The sequence below is a fragment of the Hyla sarda genome, chromosome 4 (assembly GCF_029499605.1).
Source record: "Hyla sarda isolate aHylSar1 chromosome 4, aHylSar1.hap1, whole genome shotgun sequence".
NCBI lineage: Eukaryota > Metazoa > Chordata > Amphibia > Anura > Hylidae > Hyla > Hyla sarda.
The window spans coordinates 396,633,754-396,657,755 of NC_079192.1; the positions used below are offsets into that span (position 1 = coordinate 396,633,754).

The window sequence follows — 24,002 nt, forward strand, 5'->3', positions numbered from 1 at the left end:
AGTGCTGGAGAACCTCTGCAAGGTGCTAGTCCAGCCCTGGTAAAGATGATGCTTCTCTGCAGGTACTCAAACCTCCAACCCAAGCCTGGGTTAAGGAAGGATGATGCAGGAGCAGATGATAATTTAAAAGGCTTTATTTAGACGACTCGTTTCGCAAGGATGGATGACCTGATGAAGCAAGGGACCCCTTGCAAAACGCGTTTGAGTACCTTTATATCCTGAGGTGCCCCAGAGAAGCATCATCTTTACCAGGGCTGGACTAGCACCTTGCAGAGGTTCTCCAGCACTTACACTACCACTGACCAGACCGATACCACGGGACATCGGGACAGATGCTCGGCAGCCCAGAGGAGCTTATAGAGTGAATGCACTCACAAAGCGAACACTAGTGTTGTGCCTGAGCTAGCGCAACACAATAAGGTGAGTGTGCCAATCACACTTTTGCTCAGCATCCAATATATGCACTCGCATCTTTCTTTATATACCAGATTTACCATCATTTACGGCACTTAGATAGCGCCCCCTTTGTTCCCCTCTTTTTCTTTTTTTACTATTGAACATTGCTTTCCTGTAGACTGTTCTCACCAAAGCCTGTAAATAATTAGTAATAAGTAAAGAGCTGTTCTAATGTTTCGTTAAACATCTGTCTGGCTACATCATTGCGCCTTGAACCCAATGGACACCCCATTTCCTATCTACCAGACACCATACACATCAGGGCACCCCATCATTATACTGCTGTGGTAATCAGTAAAATGTCCCTCAGCCAAAAAGTCACCGAAATACTCTTCCAGGTTACGTCAAGTACTACAAATCCCAGCTGGCCCTAGTGTCACCACCCGCACATTTCAGGTTGCTCACTGCAGGAATATTAAAATATTCAGTACTTTACCCAATTCTCAATATCCCTTCCCCCCGCAGCTTTCTTGAACCACTATTTCACTAAAAAGGGTAGTTTTCCATTTACACCCAATGAACTCTTATTCAACAGGAAAATAATCACAATGACAAGTTGACATGAGAAAGAAGGAAGATCAAAGAGAATAAAGACAAAACAGCCTAAAAGAGTGCACTAAAAATAGACTCTGCAAGGGGAATAGTATAATAGCATTTGGACAGCGCATAGAAAATCTCCAGAAAATCTGCCTTAAAATTCAGCCACAACAAAGTAAAGGGAAAAGTGAACGATGGCGAAATTCTGAGCTCCGATAACTTGTCAGGATCTAGCGGTGTTAATTCATTAAAGTGTGAGAAGCGGATTGTTTCAGGTGTCGAGGCTGCAATGTATATAAATTCAAAGCATTTTCCAGACCTTCTAAAAATAACCTGCCTCGACCCTGATGCATTTTCGCAGCTGAATTCCAATGTTTCTCACAAAAGCAATATACTGTATACACAATCCTGGAAGAATCAATTATACGGTTGGTTTCTTAAAGTGACGGGGCCCATAAATCATCTAGGGATCTCTCACTGTATACCTATAATGGTCAACCCTTGACCACCTTGTACAGTCTAATAAATAACAGCACGTATTACGGAAATTCAAATGTAACTGGAGGCAAGTGGGCAAACCGGCCGACTCGATGAAGAATGCTGGTTACTAAAGACCATTGAAGTGACACTCCGATGGGAACATCTCCACAAATAATGCCAGAACTGAGCAGATATTCTAATTCCTGACTTTTTCTCTTCTCTACGATTATGCTGGTGGCTAAAAGCCAACGTCATGGACTTCTAATTCCCCGTAGTGGCAATAAGAAGGTAGAAGAAGTTTGCGCCCATCTTAGACATTACCATAGTCAACACTTTGGAGGGTGGGCTGAGACTGGAGACATCATTCATTGGCGTCTTCCCACCGGTGATTTGTTCTTTATAGCCTAAGCAGGGGTGGTCTTTATCCAAGTATCGGGTGGGAAATTTTCGGGATACTGCACCTCAACTTTTGTAGACCCCTTGACAAGATTCCACTCATAACAATACTGTACCTTTATTTATTGCTGATCCACTATAGACCAAGTGCCATACTTCTGATGGACTCTTTAAAGGGTTACTCTGCCCCTTCACATCTTTTCCCCTATCCAAAGGATAGGGGGTAAGATGTCTGATCGCGGGGGTCCCTTTTTTTTTTTTTTTTACTTTACCACAATGCATAGATGATGCATTAGGGGATTTAGTCTTCCTAAAAAGGAGTATATCTTACACGATAAGTGGTTGACATATTGATGTGGGCCATGTCTCCTGACCCCAGCTGACCTTTACCAGGTCCTGTCACCACTACCTCATTGAGTCCAGGTGTCTGCAAGTGTCATGGAGTTGCATTGGAGCATACATTATACTGCTAGCTGCAATAAGAAAAGACTCAATAGCAATAATCAAACTATGCCCTGTATAGATCCCTCCCCCCTCCCCCCCCCAAAAAAAGTATATGATAACTTAAAACCAATATTGCAATGTGAGCATAGCCTTAACTGTGATATAACATTCAATAGTAGACACCTACAGAGGTTTTCTGACACAATAATATTTCTTAAAGTGGTTGTGTCCAGTGAAAAAAACTATCTGTGTATGGTGTCAAACAGTATAATAGAGCAACTCACTAATATCATGTTATTAGCCAAAGTACATAAATCTTCCGTATTTGCTGTGCTTTCTCCCTTGTAAGCTATGACATCTGGTCAAAGGCTCCCCCCCCTTCAGCACAGGACAAGACCAGTGGTGAGAAGAGGGGGAGCAGGTATAACTGCTCAGTAAATTTATGTGTTTTTAGATAAGGCAGCAGTAAGCCTGTTCTGACTGAAACTACTGTGACTTAGAATGGCTTTCTGCTGCATTATCTAATCAGCAGTAATATCAGCTACCCCTTTACACCATGGGTCTCAACCCATGCTGACAGGAGAGGAGGGGAGAGGAGAGCCAGGAGCTCTGCATTCAGAGTCTGTGACGTGACATCACAGCAGTAAGCCTGTTCTGACCGAAACTACTGTGACTCAGAATGGCTTTCTGCTGCATTATCTAATCAGCAGTAATATCAGCTACCCCTTTACATCACGGGTCCCAACCCGTGCTGACAGGAGAGGAGGGGAGAGGAGAGCCAGGAGCTCTGCATTCAGAGTCTGTGACGTGACATCACAGCAGTAAGCCTGTTCTGACCGAAACTACAGTGACTTAGAATGGCTTTCTGCTACATTATCTAATCATCAGTAATATCAGCTACCCCTTTAAATCACGGGTCTCAACCTGTGCTGACAGGAGAAGAGGGGAGAGGAGAGCCAGGAGCTCTGCATTCAGAGTCTGTGACGTGACATCACAGCAGTAAGCCTGTTCTGACCGAAACTACTGTGACTCAGAATGGCTTTCTGCTGCATTATCTAATCAGCAGTAATATCAGCTACCCCTTTACATCACGGGTCCCAACCCGTGCTGACAGGAGAGGAGGGGAGAGGAGAGCCAGGAACTCTGCATTCAGAGTCTGTGATGTGACATCACAGTTTACAAAGAAGATGGCAGAGCTGATATGAAAGATCTGTGCTGTTTGGCTAACAGCATTATATTAGTAAGTTGCTTCTTATACTTTTTCTACGTTGTTTCTTTGGCTGGACAACCTCATTTGGAGGGGTCATTGCAGCAGTACCAGACACTGTCACAACCAAACTGGTAAGCAGGTGAAGAGAAGGCAATGTTTTCTGGAGTGCAGTGGTCTTTAAACCCCTTTAAAGAAACAATACTGATACTAATACCAAAGTAACACTTTATTTTCTTGCTATGCTCGGCGGATCCTACACTATAATTAGTCATTACATTTAATTAAGAGTAATTTGCCATCAGATGGAAGATAAAGCGGCTCATTATACAACCACCTGATACTGCTGATAGGATCTGAGGTCTAGTAATAAGGTGAGATGTGTTTATCGGAGATTCCCAGCCAATCAGGTTGGTCTATGTAGGAATGATTTATTTTTATATGTGGCCAAATGCAGACAAATGATCAATCCCAAGGCAAATAATAAGATATTAGCCAAAGACTAGGTGAAAGTTCAGGCGCTCTCTATTCCCTATATGGTTTGCAGAGATAGCAATAAATCAATTTCTGTCTGAGCTCTGAAATAGAAAAAAGTAATGTAATTTATTGGAAAGAAAGGAATTAAGGGGAGAGGAATCATTTGGAAATTACACCCAAAATATTCCCCAGTTATTTCTGCATTCTTAGAATATATTCCCCTATGGTACAAAGAGCTGATGTTGTTATAAATCATAAATCAACCACAAAGTAACATAAACACCAACTTTTTCTGCCACGTATTATCTTATCCTCTATATAATGAATATTCTGCTTATTGCTCCTGCCTTTTTCTAAGCAAAAATAAGTAAATAAATAAATAAAAGTTATTATCTTTATTATCTTAAAATACATTTTTACTTTCCATAGGCCAGATCTTTCCAAACTTTTCATGTGGGTGACGCCATTATTAGACATACAGTAATGGCCGTAAATGTTGCAAGAACATGAAGTATTTCTCACAGAAAAGGATTGCAGTAACACATGTTTTGCTATACACATGTTTATTCCCTTTGTGTGTATTGGAACTAAACCAAAAAAGGGAGGGAAAAAAACAAATTGGACATAATGTCACCAAACTCCAAAAATGGTCTGGACAAAATTATTGGCATCCTTTCAAAATTGTGGAAAAATAGGATTGTTTCAAGCATGTGATGCTCCTTTACACTCACCTGGGGCAAGTAACAGGTGTGGGCAATATAAACATCACACCTGAAAGCAGATAAAAAGGAGAGAAGTTCACTTAGACTTTGCATTGTGTCTCTGTGTGTGCCACACTAAGCATGGAAAACAGAAAGAGGAGAAGAGAACTGTCTGAGGACTTGAGAACCAAAATTTTGGGAAAATATCAACAATCTCAAGGTTACAAGTCCATCTCCAGAGATCTAGATTTGTCTTTGTCCACAGTACGCAACATTATCAAGAAGTTTTCAACCCATGGCACTGTAGCTAATCTCCCTGGGCATGGATGGAAGAGAAAAATTGATGAAAGGTGTCAACACAGGATAGTCCGGATGGTGGATAAGCAGCCCCAAACAAGTTCCAAAGATATTCAAGCTGTCCTACAGGCTCAGGGAGCATCAGTGACAGCGCGAACTATCCGTCAACATTTAAATGAAATGAAACGCTATGGCAGGAGACCCAGGAGGACCCCACTGCTGACACAGAGACATAAAAAAGCAAGACTACATTTGCCAAAATGAACTTGAGTAAGCTAAAATCCTTCCGGGAAAACGTCTCTATGAGACGAAAATAGAGCTTTTTGGTAAAGCACATCATTCTACTTTTTACCGAAAACAGAACGAGGCCTACAAAGAAAAGAACACAGTACCTACAGTGAAATATGGTGGAGGGTCAATGATGTTTTGGGGTTGTTTTGCTGCCTCTGGCACTGGGTGCCTTGAATGTGTACAAGGCATCATGAAATCTGAGGATTACCAAAGGATTTTGGGTCGCACTGTACAGCTCAGTGTCAGAAAGCTGGGTTTGCATCTGGGATCTTGGGTCTTCCAGCAGGACAATGACCCAAAACTTATGTCAAAAAGCCCCCAGAAATGGATGGCAACAAAGCGCTGGAGAGTTCTGAAGTGACAGCAATGAGTCCAGATCTAAATCCCATTGAACACCTGTGGAGAGATCTTAAAATTGCTTTTGGGAAAAGGCACCCCTCCAATAGGAGACCTGAAGCAGTTTGTAAAGGAAGAGTGATCCAACATTCCGGCTGAGAGGTGTAAGAAGCTTATTGATGGTTATAGGAAGCGACTGATTTCAGTTATTTTTTTCAATGGGTGTGCAACCAAATATTAAGTTAAGGGTGCCAATAATTTTGTCCAGACCATTTTTGGAGTTTGGTGTGACATTATGTCCAATTTGCTTTTTTTCCTCCCCTTTTTGGTTTAGTTCCAATACACACAAAGAGAATAAACATGTGTATAGCAAAACATGTATTACTGCAATCCTTTTCTGTGAGAAGTACTTCATTTTCTAGAAATATTTCAGGGGTGCAAACATTTACGGCCATGACTGTACATAGTTTGGTGACAGACCTCTCGCCAATACAACCAACTGCACATATCACGTTGCGTGTCCTATGGCACGTGATACCAGAATCCAGTATTACTGTTACAAATGTGGTTGCTACCCCCAGAACCTTTACATCAACCCCTTGATCCCCCGTTGTACCAATTTATTCTTCCCTCCCTTGGTCTCCACTGTGCAATTTCATCCCCACCCCCTAGGTCCCCCTGTGCCATTTAATTCTCCCCTTGATATCAGTATCAGCATTACAAATGTGGCTGCTACCACCCTGTGCCATTTCATCCTCACTTTGATCCCCCTTATGCCACTTCATTCCCCCTCTTGACCCGCCTTGTTCTACTTCATTCCTCCCCCCTTAAACCCCCCTTGTTCCACATCATCCCCTTTGTTCCCCTCCTTTTCCACATCCTCCCCCCCTCAATCCCCCGAAAACCCGCGTTCCATATAATTCCCCTCTTGATCCTCCCTGTGCCATTTCATCCCCCTCTTCATCATCCCCTGTGCCATTTCATTACCCCTCTTTATCCCCCCGTGCCACATCATTCCCCTCCTTGATCGCCTCCGTGCCATTTTATTACCCTCCTTTATCACCCCCGATGCCATTTGATTCCCCCTTGATCCTCCCTGTGCCACTTCATTTCTTCCCCCTTAAATGGGCACTGTCATGAAAATAAAAAAATGATATGTTGTAGTACAAGTACTACAACATATCTCTAATATAGTTTAATTTAAAAAACTGATTTTAAAACAGTTTAAAATCACTTTTAAATTCGGCCACTAGGGGTCGCCCTCCTAGTGGCCGAATGCATTCAGCAGTGATGTCACTAATGAATTCCGACACGTTGAAGCCTGGCAACGAGTCGAAATTCAATCACTGCTGTGCTCGCTCCCGCCTGTCAATCAGACAGACGGGAGTGAGCACTCTGAAGGAAGAGGACGCGTGCAGGCTCGGGGACAAGGTAAAGTATTATGTTCACTGTATTATGTATACATGTATACATGTATCATGTATATGTTCAAGTATTATGTATACTGTTCACCTATACAGTATGCTTCCAGTTTCCCCACTACAACTCCCAGCATGCCCTGGGAGTTGTAGTGGGGAAACAGCTGTAGAGACACTGAATAGGTGAACTGAGGGGGAGTGAGTTGAGCGGAGCGGCTGGGCCGGGGGGTTACGGGCTGCGCGGCGGGGAGGGGGTACTCTGGGTGAACTAAGGGGGAGGGGGAGTGAGTTGAGCGGCACGACGGGGCTGGGGTGGGGCGGCATTGCGGGCTGCGCGGCGGAGAGCGGTATGTGCTCCGGTGTTCACCTATACAGGGCGCCTCCAGTTGTTTCCCCACTACAACTCCCAGAATGCCCAGACAGCCAATAGATGTCAGGGCAAGCTGGGAGTTGCAGTGGGGAAACAGCTAGAGGCACCCTGTATAGGTGAACTACGGGCGGAAGTTTCGGCCCCAGCAGGCATCAGTGACGTGGTGCCTGCTGGGGAAGTCTGCCTGGTAGTGAGCACACTACCAGGCAGACAAAAAAGCATTTTTAATATGTAAAAAAAAAAAATTAAAGGCAGGGAGGGGGTTAGGGATATTTCCTCCCCCTTCATTTTTCCCCAGTGCTACATCATTACCCTCCTTTATCCCCTGCTGGACCATTGCATTCCCAACTGGCCTTTGTCTCTCTGGCATGCCCAAGCAGAGTCTCGACGGGTCTGAAAAGTGATGTCCTTCTGTGCGGCTCCTCAATGCGAGGTCAGGGATGGTCAGTCCCAGCAGCCACTGCAGTTTACTGATCAAAAAAGGATGCAGAATCGGCTGAAATTTCAAGATCATCAGTATGGGCCTTGCCCACTAAATAACAGTGACCAGCGGCGGTTGTTGCTGCTTTGGGGCAGGATGGTTCTACAACACACCTGGAGACTGATGCCAACAAACTAATGTGTCCCGGCACCCAGTTTGGAAAGCCCTACCCTATACAATGCATACATTAAACTATACACGTACAAAACGTAGAATAAGAGGAGTGATATCATCTCATAATGTCTATGCTAGCAATAGATCCCCGTATACTGTGTTTCCCAACCACGGTGCCTCCTGCTGTTGCCTTTGGCTGTCCGGGCATGCTGAAAGTTGTAGTTTAGAAACAGCTGGAGGCACCCTGGTTGGTAAACACTGCATTAGGTGGATTTTTATGATGGTCAAAAAATGACTACAAACATGGCAAAATAATGAATGAAATTCAATTATATTTCTCTGCACTAACAGATGTTACCATTTTCTTCAGTCAATGACGAAAAAGTCACCTATCCACTATTCATGGTCCCAGCTATAGCTAAATAAATGCAAAATACCCTGTGTACTAGCTATGGGTGGGGGCTTCCAGTGCTTTCTTTGTAGTTGGCTGGATATAACCATACATGGATGACTTTATTGTAGCATAAAATCCATATATCCAACAACTAGAGGTATCATAAGCACCGGATCTGACGTGTTTTGTAGTGATGAGCGGGAGGAGCCATATTCGAATTTGCGATATTTTGCAAATATATGGACAAATATTCAACCTATGTTCGCGAAATTCACATATTCACTATGTTCGTTCACATTTTTTTTCCATGCAAATATCGCAGTGAAATCTGTATAGTGCGCATGCGCGATTGAATAGTGAAGGGGTGGGCAACTTTCCTATTGGTTGCTAGGGATGTTGCTAATCTCTGACAACTGTATTTGCATCCTTCTCATTGGCCCACAAGCTAAAAGAAGGGAGGGATCAGTGTCCTCTGGAAGTGCTGATATTCGCGAATATTTGCATATTCGCATATACAAAATATTCACTCCAAACCGACTCACACAGTAAATAATATTGGAGCCTTTTTTGGATCTCATAGATCATTGAAATTTATGACTATGGTCCACGTGACCGAAACATGTCAGGCCGGTGCTTATGATTAGGGATGAGCGAATCGAATCTGACAAATCTGAATTCCTTACGAATTTCAGAAAAAATTTTATTCGCAACTAATGCGAATATCGCCATGATTCGATCGCACGAATCGCTTCAATAAACTCCATTTAGTGCGGTCCAGGCTCCAGGGCAAGATGGCGGCTCCACATGTCGGGACATGGGGCAAGGAATCCTGGGAAGGCTTGAACAAGGGTAGGCGGGATGACCCTGAATCACATGCAGCATGCAGCCTATCAGCAGACAGCCACCCCTGTGATGTCACAGCCCTATATAACCAACAGCCATCTTGCGGCCACTCACATCAGCGTTCTATTGCAGAGAGAGAGGGACAGAGAGCAGTGTGTGTTGCACAGAAAAGCTTTCTTACAGCAGCGATTTATCTCAAGCCCAAATCCAGCCTATAAGCACCGATAGGGAAGGAAGAGAGATTGAGAGAGAAAGCGCAATTTTGGGTGTAGTACACAGTGACTGTATGCTGCAGCACTGGTGTGTACAACAACTGAAAAGCTAATAGTAGCCAGCCAGTTAGGGTGAGCAGAGCACTAAAAGCCACAGTCACCTGCTATTAGTGCCTAATACTGGTTGAGTAGCAGAACATATTGTCCTCTATTAAGTGTAACCTGTGCATACATATGTGGTGTACCATTTTGTTCCTGTTAAAGTCTTAAGAGCCTAGCTACTGTGAAAGGCCAGCCAAAAGTACACACCTGCTGGTATTGTAGACAAATACTGTTTTAAGTGTACTGGAGCACATTGTACTCCCCTCATAAGTGCATACCACGTACGTACATCTAAGTGGTGAACCATTTTGTTGCTCTTATAGTCCTAAGGGCCTAGTTACTGTGAAAGGCCAGCCAAAAGGTTCCAGCTCCAGGCTGTCTCATTCTGTCACCATATGTTCTCATTCTGCTGCCAGCTCCATGCTGTCTCATACTGCCACCATATGTTCTCCTCATGCTGCTGCCACCTCCAGGCTGTCTCATTCTGCCACCATATGTTATCCTCATGCTGCTGCCACCTCCAGGCTGTCTCATTCTGCCACCATATGTTATCCTCATGCTGCTGCCACCTCCAGGCTGTCTCATTCTGCCACTATATGGTCTCCTCATGCTTCCGCCACCTCCAGGCTGTGTCATTCAGCCACTATATGGTCTCCTCATGCTGCCGCCAACTCCAGGCTGTGTCATTCCGCCACTATATGTTCTCCAAATCAACCAAACCCACAGGCCTTAGCCCGGGCTAAAAAAAAACCCTAATAAATCCCACCCCTAAAACTTCACTTTTATTAATATTAATATAAAACATATCTGGAGATTTGTAACTTAAAATCAGGTCCTGATGTTGTTGATGGTATACAACAATTATAGCCAGCTGGCTTATACTGTCCTCAGTGGATCTGCAGTAATCACTTTATGACAACAACATCAGAACTCTTTGTCAAAAGCTATATGCGTGCCCCCTCTGCTTTCCACATGCTGCCGCCAATTCCAGGCTGTGTCATTCAGCCACTATATGGTCTCCACATGCTGCCGCCAACTCCAGGCTGTGTCATTCAGCCACTATATGGTCTCCACATGCTGCTGCCAACTCCAGGCTGTGTCATTCAGCCATGAAATGGTCTCCTCTTGCTGCTGCCAACTCCAAGCTGTGCCATTCAGCCACTATATGGTCTCCTCTTGCTGCCGCCAACTCCAGGCTGTGCCATTCAGCCACTACATGGTCTCCTCTTGCTGCTGCCAAATCCAGGCTATGCCATTCAGCCCCTATATGGTCTCCTCATGATTCCGCCACCCCCAGGCTGTGTCATTCAGCCACTATATAGTCTCCTGTTGCTGCCGCCAACTCCAGGCTGTGTCATTCAGCCACTATATGGTCTCCTCAATGCTTACGCCACCTCCAGGCTCTGTCACTGTACCGCTATGTGGTCTCCTCATGCTGCTGGCACATTAAATAAAACTTTCTAGGTTCATGTATTTGAAATCTTCAATTTAAATGTTAAAAAAATATCTTCAATGTTTTCAATTGTGAGGCCCTATGGTCTTGTCAGGCTGTTGCCACCTCCAGGCTGGGTCATTCCGCCACTATATGGTCTCCTCGTGCAGCCTCCACCTCCACACTGTATCAATCAGCCACTATATGGTCTCCTCGTGCTGCCTCCACACTGTGTCATTCAGCCACTATATGTCTCCTCATGCTTCAGCCTCCACCTCCACACTGTGTCATTCAGCCACTATATGGTTTCCTCATACTGATGCCACCTCCAGGCTCTGTCATTGTGCTGCTCTGCGACAGTGATTCTAATAGCGACGCCTCTAACCTCCATGTCATACTGAATAACAGTATTATTTCACTAACCCAGCATACACCCTATGCGTGTTATGGCAAGGCAAAGTGTTCTACACCCCTATTGAGGCTCTCTGTAGGCCAGAAATAGCCTATTTTAATAGAGATTTGTTGAGAATTAATTCGAACCGAACCGATCAAACTGAACAAAATGTTCAGAAAGCTGGAGCACCGGAGTACCCCTTTAAGGTTTTTTTATGATGGTTGGAGTACTGATAAACAGGGTACTTACATACATATAGGTGATCCTAGACAGTGTTCTTCCTTCTGGAGGAGAGCTATTTTGCAGATGTCACTGTACATGTAGGTACTTCATTTAAGCAACCAAAGCCATTTCGTCTAGACTACCAATTACTCTATCATAATATTACAGAAATGACCAAGCAATTTGATGGAAACAACCAGTGATATTGTTCCAAGCAGAGAACGGACAAACATCTTCGGCTTTTTGCTATATAATTTTGTTTTCTTAACAGCATAAGCAAAGGAACGGATATCATTTTTATAAAGACTAATGGAAAATCTCAGCGGGCAGGCATCAAGGTAGAACTGCTAAGAGGACGCGTACAGAAGTATTTTTCAGACAGGAATGCAAATACATAGGGGTTATTTATCAATAATGGTCTTGGCGAGATCATTTTTGTTGTTTGTCTAGATGCATTTTTTTTGGTTGTGCTGCTCCAAATTTATCACATTGTCACAGAGACCATGATCAAGTTGGCGCAGATCTGCACCCAGATCATTTTCTATCGCCGCTTTCAGATCATGTCTACCCGGCTTCTGAGGAGCTTGTTTGTCTGTGCGTTTGGCTTTATTTGTTTTAGTTTTAATTTTAAGGCAAATTAATGTCTAAAAGAAGGTCTGTAAGGAGAGTATCCCTCACATTTGAGTAATGGTTTACCTTGCCGCAGGCCAGAAAAAATAAATAAAACTTTAGTGTTCGAGAGACGGAGGTTTTAGTTGAATAGGTATTTTTTTGTTTTTTTACCTTTCACCTTTTTTTTTATTTTTTTATTTTGTTATCATCACTTTGTCGGATATTTTTTTAAACTTGGGCACATGAAATTGTGAGATGTTGGCCATTGCTAACAATCTTATTGTTTCTTACGTCTTTACCATTCCTCTCTTTTGCTCTGGCTGATAATTTTTTTTTTTTTTTTGGCAAACAGACAGGAGTAGTAATCTTTTTTTAGACCAGGTCAGGAGGTGGTCTATATTTGATTTTTTTTTTTTTTACTTGCGCAAAAAAAAAAAACCCACACAGATAATAAATTCGTAACCACTGCATCCGTCACTTAAAAAAATTGTCTAGCAACACCAAAAGGTCAAAATTATGGATTTTAGAACTTTGAAAAGAAACAGCTAAAAAAAAAAAAAAAAATGAAAAAACACAATTAGCGCAAAAAATTTGCAAATGTAGACAAAAAAAAAAAGCAATAGAACACAATGATAAATAACCCCCATAGAATTTGACCTACATATAGTTATGGGAGGTTTTCTCCTGGGTTCGGTGGGTTGCTTAGTGCTACTTATAGTTGCCTTCAAGTTAAAGGGGTATTCCAGGATTTTTTTTTTTTATATGAATATGCTACAGGGGCTGTAAAGTTAGTGTAGTTCATAATATAGTGTCTGTACCTGTGTGTGTAACAGTTTTCTCACAATTCTTATTTAATTTTCACCCCAATATTTATTTTTAACAGCATAGAAAATGACTGTTGTCTCAGATTTTTCCCAGGTTGCAATGCGGCCGAGACCTGACTCACTAGTCAGCTGATGACAGGGAGCCAGTCTGCTTCAATGGGTGGAGCGATCGCTTGGTGGGAGAGAGATCAATCTACAACTAATGCAACATCTGTGCTACCGTGATTGAAAACCCTAGGTCTTTTGAATGGAAGCATCTCATTGATGTTTCAATGGGTGGGGTGGCTGATGTGTGGGAGGGAGGTAATGGATTTTTGGGATTTGTAGGCAAAAAAGAAAGCTCAAAAAGGAAATACCAGTTCACAAAAAGCTAGCCACAGTGTTATGGTAATCTCACAACATAGCCATTTAGTCCCAAGACAAGCGCAGATCCTTTCTAAGCATGTCCAATACTGTCTACCAGGTACGTACTAAAATCACCTTATGGTGGATAACCCCTTTAACTTTTAAATACACTTTGAAGGAGTCTTCTCATCTTTCAAAATGATGACTTATCTAATCGATATGCCATCGCTGTATGGTCAGTGGGGTCTGACCTCTGGGACCCCCACTTGTCATGAGAATGAAGAGGTCATGGTGATGGTGTATGGGGCCAAACTGCAGTTTCCTAGGTGAACAAAGAGAAACAACGAGTAAGGGAGCAGCAGCTCTGAAGGTAGGACTCCCACCGATCATAAAGGGATAGCATATCCCCTTATTACCTTAGTTAATTTGAACCAACTCATGTCACAAGTTTACTGGTGTCCCTGAACATTCTCATTTACATCTATGTCTATGATCTGGGTTGAATAGGACATTAAAGGGGTACTCAGCTCCCCAGCATCTGGGACATTTAGTTCCGAACGCTGGGTGCGGGCTTCCGTGGTCGCCCTTCCCTCTCGTGACATTACGCCCGCCCACGTTATGTCACGCACCGCCCTCTCAATGCAAGTCTATTGGAGGGGGCATTACGGCCATCATGCACCCTTCCCATAGACCTACATTGAGGGGGCAGGGTGTGATGTCACAGGGTTCCGAACGCTGGGGAGCGGAGTACCCCTTTAAGGCTTCTCATTGGCTTAGAGGGTTTGGCCTGCCCCAGAGAAAGTGGTAGGACATTAAGGCTTCCCATTGGCTTAGAGGGTTTGTTCTGCCCCAGAGGAACCAGAGACTGGTAGGACATGAGGGGTATTCCAGGGAAAAACTTTTTTTATATATGTCAACTGGCTCCAGAAATTTAAACAGATTTGTAAATTACTTCTATTAAAAAATCTTAATCCTTTCAGTACTTATGAGCTTCTGAAGTTAAGGTTGTTCTTTTTCTGTCTAAGTGCTCTCTGATGACACCTGTCTCGGGAAACGCCCAGTTTAGAAGAGGTTTGCTATGGGGATTTGCTTCTAAACTGGGCGTTTCCCGAGACAGGTGTCATCAGAGAGCACTTAGACAGAAAAGAACAACCTTAACTTCAGAAGCTCATAAGTACTGAAAGGATTAAGATTTTTTAATAGAAGTAATTTACAAATCTGTTTAACTTTCTGGAGCCAGTTGATATATATATAAAGAAAAAAGTTTTTTCCTGGATAACCCCTTTAAGGCTTCCCATTGGCTTACAGTGTTTGACCTGTCCCAGAAGTACTAGAGACGGGTAGAACAAGGTACAAGCATTGGCCTGAATTTATTGTTGCCGCTCATAGACATCTTAATAACAAGGCTGCAGAGATCCTCTTTAAGTCTTAAGAAAATTGTGTTCATCCTAGAAAACAATATCACCAATATTATCTCCAGGCCCCTCGCTGCTGGTTGTTATATTTTGCAATTCTCTTTGACTAATATGTACATATTTCTCACAATTCCCATGAAAAATACTGAAGAAAATAAAATTTTCCATTGGTAAATATTTTATTTTTTATTTGCTTTATACATCTCATCTAACACTTTGCATTGGGCAGAGAGAAGGTATTTGGATTTAATGGCGCACGTCCCACTCTAGGGTCATTAATGATTCAGTAAATATGCAAATGATCGCGCCGGTGTAATGTAATGCTTATACCACGTCAGCGGGATGTTATATAAAAGCTTCTTGTATTATATAATACCTTCAGAGATGTACTTTGGACTCACCACACTTAGAGGGAGGTCCGCCGGATTTTCTTCTTTATAGTACACAAGTCCCAGGTATATTTGCTTAGTAATGAAACTACAACTTCCAGCATGTCCGGACAACCAACGGGAGTTGTAGTTTTGCAAAAGCTGGAGTAAAACTTGAGTATACAGCAGTGATGTATATACAGCAGTGCCTATACATCACATAGTACTAACAATAACATTATCCATGGAGTATACAGCAGTGCCTTTACATCACATAGTACTAACACTAACATTACTCATGGAGTATACAGCAGTGCCTATACATCACATAGTACTAACAATAACATTACCTATATAGTATACAGAAGTGCCTATACATTTCATAGTGCTTACTACAACATTACCCATGGAGTATACAGCAGTGCCTATACATCACATAGTACTAACAATAACATTACCTATATAGTATACAGAAGTGCCTATACATTTCATAGTGCTTACTACAACATTACCCATGGAGTATACAGCAGTGCCTTTACATTACAAAGTACTAACAATAACATTACTCATGCAGTATACAGTAGTGCCTATACATTACAAAGTATTAACATTACCCATGGAGTATACAGCAGTGCCTATACATCAAATAGTACTAACAATAACATTACCCATGGAGTATACAGCAGTGCCTATACATCAAATAGTACAAACAATAACATTACCCATGGAGTATACAGCAGTGCCTATACATCACATAGTACTAACAATAACGTTACCCATGGAGTATACAGCAGTGCCTATACATCAAATAGTACAAACAATAACATTACCCATGGAGTATACAGCAGTGCCTATACATCACATAGTACTAACAATAACATTACCCATGGAGTATACAGCAGTGCCTATACATCACATAGTACTAACAATAACATTACCCATGGAGTATACAGCAGTGCCTATACATCACATAATACTAACAATAACGTTACCCATGGAGTATACAGCAGTGCCTATACATCAAGTAGTACAAACAATAACATTACCCATGGAGTATACAGCAGTGCCTATACATCACATAGTACTAACAATAACATTACCCATGGAGTATACAGCAGTGCCTATACATCACATAGTACAAACAATAACATTACCCATGGAGTATACAGCAGTGCCTATACATCACATAGTACTAACAATAACATTACCCATGGAGTATACAGCAGTGCCTATACATCACATAGTACTAACAATAACATTACCCATGGAGTATACAGCAGTGCCTATACATCACATAGTACTAACAATAACATTATCCATGGAGTATACAGCAGTGCCTATACATCATATTGCACTAACAATAACATTATCCATGGAATATACAGCAGTGCCTATACATCCCATAGTACTAACAATAACATTACTCATGGAGTATACAGCAGTGCCTATACATCACATAGTACTAACAATAACATTACTCATGGAGTATACAGCAGTGACTATACATCACATAGTACTGACAATAACATTACTCATGGAGTATACAGCAGTGCCTATACATCACATCATACTAACCCTAACATTACTCATGGAGTATACAGCAGTGCCTATTCATCACATAGTACTAACATGGAGTATACAGCAGTACTTATATGTTACATTTTGCTATCTGTAGCATCACCCCTGAGTATACAGCAGTATCTAACTTGCTGTTTGTAGCCATTTCTTTTACATTTTCTATTACTATCCCTCCCCCAAGAAAATCATTTTCATTCATTTGTTTACAATTTCCGAATTAGAATGAATATTACAGACCTCAAGGCTTTCTGGGTGAGACACAACAGGTATAATTTATATATAGGGGAATTGGTGCGTGAACCCCGTGTTCTGGCAATAAGCATACAGCACATGTTAATAGCCGCTCTGACTTCATTCTCTTAAGTATATAGTATATCCCTCCCTTCCTGGGTATATGGCAGCTCTCAGACAAGCTGTCCATGGAGTAGGCTGCAGAGATCCCGCCGCTCCTTGACAATACGTTAGAACTAATGGATTTTATGTTCATAGTTTAAAATAATGTAAGGAAATTATAAGTGCAACTGTATTCACGTTACTAACTATAGAGGTAGGTGCCAGCAAGGAATAACACGTACTGTAATTCTATAAGTATGAATAGCTTCTACTGGGTGTTATATTTGTTCGTGGTGGATGAGGGGGTAGTTAGAATTCTTTAAAGGGGTATTCTGGGATTTTTTTTTTTTATTTGACTGTGCTAGAGGGGCTGTAAAGTTAGTGTCTGTACCTGTGTTTGATGGTGGTCTCGCAATTCTTATGTGATCTTGGCCCCGATGTTCATTTTTAGCAGCATGCAAAAAGAGTGTTGTCTCAGGATTTTCCCAGGTTGCAATGCGGCCTGAGACATTACATCACTAGTCAGGTGTTAAAAGGGAGCTTCTCTGCAATTCAATGGGTGTAGTGACCACTGTGTGGGAGGGCGATCATTCATCCAATGGGCTGAAGGGAATTGTTGTTTCAAGCACAGCATGGAAGGGAGCTTAGCTGTGCTGCAATTGGTGGTGTGGCTGATGTGTGGGAGGGAGAAAAGTGAACTCACACTTACAAAGAAGGAATCCTGGGACTTGTAGTTGGAGAGAGGGAACTCTAACAGGAAATAGCAATGTTAAAAAGAAAGCAGCAGCGTTAGGGTGGACTCACAACACAACCATTTAGCCCCAAGGCACAGATCCTTCTTAAGCATGGCAGGTACGTACTAAAGTCACATTATGGGGGATGACCCCTTTAAGAAGAATGACATTGCCCAAACCAATTGGTTTGAAGCTTTATACTATTTTAGATAGTGTAAATGATAAACAGTACTGGGCAAACGCTTTAGGTAATTGTAGAAAAGAATAATTCTGAAAAAGTAGAAATACTTTCAAAAATGGAAGTGTAAATAGTTTATTTTATCAGTCAACAAATTGTAAAGTAAATGAACAGAAGATAAATGTAAATCAAATCACTATTTGTGTTACCGCACTTCAAAATGGCATCGGAATCCTTCTAGGTAAACTTACATAAAGACAGGTATATTTCAGGAATATAATCAGGTGTATTATTAACCAATTATACCAAACAGGTGATAATGATAATTACTTTCATATATAAGTTAAAACATGGTCATTAATTGATACAGAAATATCAGTGTAGGAAGCTTCAAGGGGTACTCCGCCCAGAAACATCTTATTCAATCTCTGTGCAGCACCCATGCCGCACCCAGAATTCTAAATAGTATGTTTAGAACGCTGGGTTTCTGTGGACGTAGACGTCAGGTCACGCCACGCCACGCACCTTCCATTCATGTCTATGGGAGGGGGCATGACGGCCAGACATGAATGGAGGGGGGTGTGGCATGGAGTGACGTCTCCAGCATACTATTTAGAATGCTGGTGCAGAGATTACGGAGGTCCCAGCGGTGGGACCCCCGCGATCAGACATCTTACTTTAGATAGGGGATAAGATGTCCTGGGCGCAGTACCCCCTTAAAACTGGGTGAGGAACAGCCAAACTCTGCTGCGAAGGTGAGGTTGTGGAAGACAGTGTCATGTCACAGGTTATACACCATGGCAAGACTGAGCACAGTAACAAGACACAAGGGAATTATACTGCATCAGCAAGGTCTATCCCTGGCAAAGAAGATTGGGTTTCGAGATGTGCTGTTCAAGCTCTTTTGAAGAAGCATAAAAAAACGATTAAGGACCGTAGACATAGTGGTCAGCCAAGGAAACGTAGTGCAGCAGATCAAAAACGCATCATGTTTACCTCTCTTTGAAATCAAAAACCAAAGGGACCCAGGTATACCCATTTACTGTTTGAAGATGTCTGACCAGAGATGGCCATAAGTCCAATTGACTCAACAACGCATGAAAACTTAGGAACTGGGGTGCAGAAAAATGGCAGCAGACCACCTTGAAATCTATTGTTATATTTTACTTGCAGTACCATGCCGTACCATCGGGTGTGCTATAAAGGAAAAACTGACGGCGAGCAGCATAGAGCACAAAGTGCTTTTATCCCACATATATAGCACAAGATTAGATTTCTCCTCTACTACTGTATACCTTTATGGGGCCTGTGTAATCTTGGGTGATGTATTTGTTAGACTATTGCATTGCTAGCAGCTGAAATCTATTATTGGGGAATCGATTGGTGCTGCCTGAGAGCCCTATGTGAGACGTATGTGGAATTTTATTGATGGACAATTGATTATCACAGCTGCTAACATTTAGAAAGGAACAATGAGAGGAAAAGGAGCGATTGCTCTGAAATTGATTTATTTGGCCTAGGAGACTTTTTCAGAAAATTATATTGACCTAGTGTGTTTTTTTTCCTGTTATTTTTAAACATTCTGGTTAGTTATTATTATATATAAAAAAAAAAAAAACTCCACATGTGTTATAAGTCGGACCATTTTTAATACCAGAAATGCTAAAGGCCCCAATCGAGCCCCAGTGCGGACAACATCTGGTCTCACCGGTCGTTCTCTCGGCTCTGTGCTGAGAGACCAACCAGTGAGACCAGACGTTGTCCGCACTGGGGCTCGATTGGGCACGTTTGCACGCAGTGCTGGGAGCCATTGCAGCTCACTGGGTAATATCAGCGGAGCTGACGATCAGGATCTGTATCTGAGGAGCGACACAATGTACCATTAACATAGATCTGCACCTGAAGTCCGTGAGCGGTACACAGTACCATCTTTATGTATCTAATTTGGTGATCTTGCTGTGGTGGCCCAGTACAGGAGATGTTGTCCCGTACCCTTGCTGTCCTGTCAGGCAGCCTCCTTCAGTGTCCGCAGGGCCCCTTGTACCTTTTTACACCCCTGTACATCTGTTCTGCAGTGTATTGTATTATAAAATGTCTTGTATCTTTAAGAGTTATGTCATGTGATTGTTACCCAGGAGGTACCAGTGACCAGGTGACCCCAAGAGTGACCTATGGGCTCCCTGCTAGTCTCCCCCATATAAGCCCTGGGTGGAGCTTCTCTCTCTTTGATTAGTGTTGCTCGCGAATATTCGCAATTCGAATATTATTTGCGAATATCGCATATTCGCGAATTTCGCGAATATAGCGCTATATATTCGTAATTACGAATATTCGTTTTATTTTTTTCTTCACAGTACACATCACAGTGATCATCCCTCTCTGCTTCCAGCATGTGTGGTGTAAAGAAGGCTGTAATACTACTGTGTGAGACTGGCGCGCGAAAATTCGCATATACGAAAATTAGCATATGCTATTTTCGCATATGCGAATTATCGCGTATGCTAAATTTTGCATATGCTAATATTCACATATGTTAATTTTCGCATAAGCGAATGTTCGCATATGCGAAAATAAAACAAGAATATAACGAATATGCGAATATTCGCGAATATATGACGAATATTCGTCCATATATTCGCAAATTCGAATATGGCCTATGCCGCTCAACACTATCTTTGATCTCTGCTCTTCTGCTGAGGTCCAGTGCAGTCTTGTCTAGTCTGTGTGTCCAGAGTGTTGGAGACCTCAAAGTCCAGTCCTGCAGCCACCATCAAGTCAAGTAAGATAAAGTCCCAGCTTTATGAGTCAAGTCAAGTCAGTCCCTGTCATGTGTCAAGTCAGCGTGGTCTTCATTCAATTATCCAGTCAGCAAGCCCTTAAGGTCTCTGAGTCACTGGTCACCTCCTTGGACCCTGGCTGAACTGTATAGACTTTACCAACTCTCTACCCTCAGTAAAGCTACCGTTGTCCGTAACTTGGCGTCGGAGTCTTTATTGCCCCCGTGCCTCGCCCAGGATCCAGCGGTATACCTTCGAGTGGTTATAGGCTAAACTACGCCCTGGCGTCACGAATACAAGGGTTTAATGCCATCTGCCCCTGGGGTAACAACATCTGCCCTCATCACACACCCCGCTACCACATTGCTTTGTGATTAGTGTTGCTCACGAATATTCGCAATTCGAATATTATTCGCGAATATCGCATATTCACGAATTCGCGAATTTCGCGAATATAGCGCTATATATTCGTAATTACGAATATTCGTTTTTTTTTTTTTTCTCTTCACAGTACACATCACAGTGATCATCCCTCTCTGCTTCCAGCTTGTGTGGTGTAAAGAAGGCTCTAATACTACTGTGTGAGACTGGCGTGCGAAAATTCGCGTATGCGAAACAGCATATGCTAATTTTCGCATATGCGATTTTTCGCGTATACTAATTTTGTATATGCTAATTTTCACATATGTTAATTTTCGCATACGCGACTTTTCGCATACTAGTATTCATGACTATTACACCATCATAGGATTTTTTATTATAACAGGACTTTTTGGGACATTATTCTGTTTCTTTTCCTTTGCAGGTTATTGTTCACATTAGTATATTTGTGTATCATATGGGCCCTGTGATTAGTTACACATTTGTATATGATTCAGCTTTTAACTTTTAATAAAATCAATTTTTTTTACCAAAATATTAATTGTACATCCATGTTTGGTTGGGGTATTTGAGGACTGGGACTCTATTTCTATATTATATTTGTAGATTACATCTATTGAAAAATCGTAATCCTTCCAGTACTGCTGTACGCTCCAGAGGAAGTTGTGTAGTTCTTTCCAGTACCCTCTGCTGCCACCTCTGTCCGTTTTAGAAACTGTCCAGAGCAGGAGAGGTTTGCTTTGGGGATTTGCTACTGTACCAGACAGTTCCTGACATGGACAGAGGTGGCAGCAGAGAGCACCGTGGCCAGACTGGAAAGAACTACACAACTTCCTCTGGAGCATACAGCAGCTGATAAGTACTGGAAGGATTAAGATTTTTAAATAGAAGTCATTTACAAATTAGTATAACTTTCTGGCACCAGTACTCTTTCAGAGTACCCGACTCCTGCAAGTACATTCGCATGGTACACTATCCTGGTAGTATCTTGTACCATGCAAAAAGAGTAGCATGTTGGCAATCAAGCTTAGTGTTGAGCGGCATAGGCCATATTCGAATTCGTGAATATTCGCGAATATATTCGCGAATATTCACATATTCGCCATATATTCGCGAATAAGCGTAATATTTTTATCTTATTTTCGTATATGCGAACAAATAGCACTTATAAAAATTAGTATATACGAACATTAACGTTGGCGCAAATTCGCATATGCGAATATAAACATTAACAAAAATTTGTGTATGCGAAAATTTACATTAGCGAAAATGTTATATGCGAACATTAACGTAAACAAAAATTCGCGAATTCGAAAATGAGTACATGCGAACATTAACATAAACGAAAAATCGCATATGCATATTTTCGTTTTTTTTCTGTGAAAAAATATTCGTAATTACGATTATATAGTGCTATATTCGCGAATATTCGCGAATTCGCGACTTAAATTTGCATTGCGAATATTCGAACAACAATAATCAAGCTGCAGCTATATCTGTATCCAGAGAAATTCTGGCAAAATGACCAACTTTAAAAAAAAAAAAAAAAAACACGATTTTGAAAAACTTTATTGGTAGATGTTTAAGCTCTATAAGTGGGAATTTATGAACGTCTGTGACTAGTGCACATAGGATAAAAGTTTCACATTTTTGCACACACCAGGGGGTTTGTGCAAAAATGTACAACTTTTGGATGGTCTACGCCAGTGGTCTCCAACCGTCGGACCTCCAAGAGGTTGCAAAACTAAAACTCCCAGCATGCCCGGACAGCCGTTGGCTGTCCGGGCATTCTGGGAGTTGTAGTTTTGCAACATCTGGAGGTCCGCAGGTTGGAGACCACTGGTCTACGCTATGCTAACCAGGTGGGCTGAGCTTGGCGCAGAGGGGGCGTTACTAAGTGCCGAGGAGGAAACCTCCTGAGAAACCGGAGCACCAAACTTAATACAATGTCAGCTCAGATGAAGCACCAGACACTTTCTTCTAGAAACAGCGCCACTATTGTCCTCAGGTTGTGTGTGGTATTGCAACTCAGTTCCATTGAAAAGACAGGTGGTGCTGTTTTTTGAAAAAAAAAATAAATAAATAAAAATAAAAGGAAAAGAAAAAAGCAATTACGTTTTTCCAACAAAAAGTTTGTTCAAAGCAAGGGTGGACACATCTGCATCATTTTATTAGAACACTTCTCCAAAAATAAGATGTCTCCCATCTTGGGTGTCCAGTAGTGTTGCTCGCGAATATTCGCATTTTCGAATTTTATAAAAAAATTTATTCGCGAATTTTGCATATTGGCGAATTAGCAAATATTCGCAAATAAAGCGTTATATATTCGCAATTGCGAATATTATTGTATATATTTTTTTCTTTTTCTTTTTTCCTTCATAGTACACATCACAGTGATCATCCCTCTGCTTCCAGCTTGTGTGGTGTAAAAAAGGCTCTGTGAGACTAACGTACGAATTTTCACGTATGCGAAAATGTTAATATGCTAATTTTCGCATACATAATTTTTCACAAGTGCTAATTTTCGTATATGCGGTTTTTTTTTTTTATATGCGTAGATTTTCGCATATACGAATTTTTGCATACGGGATAATAAAGCGCGAAAATTCCAAATATGCGAATTTAGTGAATAAATACGTCTATATATTCGCTAACTTCGCATATTTGGAATATTCGCGCTTTATTATCTCACATGTAAAATTTCGTATATGCGAAATCTGCACATGCAAACATAAACGAAAATTCGTATATGCGAAAATTAACATTTGTGAAAATTCTTATATACGAAAATTAGCATTTCTCATATGCGAACATTTGCATATGCACATTTTCACATATGCGAAAATGTGTACG

The 24,002-nt window shown here is 41.7% G+C and overlaps 1 protein-coding gene across 5 annotated transcripts in view; it reads right to left on the minus strand.

Annotated features, from left to right (window-relative positions):
* Positions 1-24,002, minus strand: part of PRMT8 (protein arginine methyltransferase 8) — a 144,355-nt gene that overhangs the window by 74,915 nt on the left and 45,438 nt on the right. The window lies entirely within an intron of this gene.